Source organism: Mus caroli, chromosome 9 (genome assembly GCF_900094665.2).
Source record: "Mus caroli chromosome 9, CAROLI_EIJ_v1.1, whole genome shotgun sequence".
Lineage (NCBI taxonomy): Eukaryota > Metazoa > Chordata > Mammalia > Rodentia > Muridae > Mus > Mus caroli.
The window spans coordinates 102,205,599-102,207,353 of NC_034578.1; the positions used below are offsets into that span (position 1 = coordinate 102,205,599).

General features: G+C 39.8%; 1 protein-coding gene across 5 annotated transcripts in view; it reads left to right on the forward strand.

Moving 5' to 3' along the window:
* Nucleotides 1–1,755, forward strand: part of Dcaf1 (DDB1 and CUL4 associated factor 1) — a 66,273-nt gene that overhangs the window by 13,704 nt on the left and 50,814 nt on the right. The window lies entirely within an intron of this gene.

The following is a 1,755-nucleotide window of genomic DNA, read 5'->3' on the forward strand; positions in this document are numbered from 1 at the left end:
CACTTTGTAGACCAGGCTGGCCTCGAACTCAGAAATCCGCCTGCCTCTGCCTCCCGAGTGCTGGGATTAAAGGCGTGTGCCACCACGCCCGGCTGAGAAACCCTGTCTTGAAAAACAAAACAAAAAAAAGATTTTATTTATTAATGTGTGTAAGTTCTGAATTTGCATATAAACCTACATACTAGAAGAGGGTATTAGATCTCAGTACAGATGGTTGTGAACCATCATGTGGTTGCTGGGAATTGAACTCAGCAATCTGGAGGAGCAGTCAGTGCTCTTAACAGCTGAGCCATCTCTCCAGCCCCAAAGTTTACTGTTTTAATGCCTCTGATTTCACATTCATTACAGCTGCTTTCTTGTTCTTTAAAAACATTTTTTTTTCTTTAAAATGTGGAGGAACCTTGAAAATGTTAATGTATCAGGCATGGTGGTACACTTGTGATCCCAGTCCTCAGGATGCTAAAGTTAAACAGCCATGAGTTTAAGTTCAAATTGCATAGTAACATTTTATCTCAACCCAACCCAACCCCATGGGCCCCCTTGTGTGACAGGCCCAAAAGGCCTAGGACTCAGGAAGCTGGACTAGGAATATTGAAGGTTCAGGGTCTACTTGGGGGACAGATTAAGGACAACATGGGCAACCTTTTCTTGTCTCAAAACAACAACAAAAAATTCCATAAAACCCCCAAAAAACCTAAACTAAAATATCAACAACCCTAAACAAATACTGGGGATGTAGCTCAGTGTTTAGAGTGATTGCTTACCATGTTTGACTCTAGAATTCCTAGTATCAAACATCAAACCAAGCATTAGGGATATAGTTCAGTAATATTACTGAGTTCTTAACATGAGCAAGGCCCTGGCCCTTTACTGTCAAGAACAGAAAAAGTGCCAAGTGGAAGAAAGTAAGTGAAAACAGTAAAAATTAAAAATGTGTTTGTGTGTTCCAGAAGGCTCATTGTTTAAGGGCATTCCTTCATTGTTTTCCTTTTTTCAAAAAAGAAAAAAAAAAAAAACCAAGATAGGGTTTCTCTGCATAGCCCTGTATCCCTTCCTGGCTATCCTTGAACTCTTTGTAGACTACCTTGGCTTCAGACTCAGAGATCCACCTGCCTTTGCCTCCCAAACGCCAGAACTAAAGGCGAGCATCCTCCACATGTGGCTTGTTGTTTTTGAGACAGAATCTTTCTCTTTCAGCATGTAGTCCTTCCTGGCTGTCCTGGAACTTAGATGGTCCTGCTTTTGCCTCTGGGATTAAAGGTGTTGCAATAGCGCATCTGGCTTTTTTTTTTTTTTTTTTTTTAATTTATTTTATTTTTTTAAACCTCCATTAAAAATATGGAGAAAAATGGCTGAAGAAACAGCTCAATGGTTAAGAGCACTGACTGTTCTTACAAAGGTCCTGAGTTCAATTCCCAGCAACTACTTGGTGGCTCACAACCATCTGTATTGGGATCTGATGCCCTCTTCTAGTGTATCTGAAGACAGACAGCTACAATGTATTTATAGACATAGAATAAATAAATAATTCTTCAAAAAATATGAAAAAAATGAAAAGGGCTGGATTATTCTTACATGGTAGAACAGTTGTCTATCATGCATGAAGCTCTGAGTTCAAGCCTCAGCACTTTTTTTTTTTTTTTTTTTTTTTTTTTTTTTTTTTTTCAAGACAGGGTTTCTCTGTATAGCCCTGGCTTTCCTGGCCCTCACTTTGTAGACCAGGCTGGCCTCGAACTCAGAAATCCGCCTGCCTCT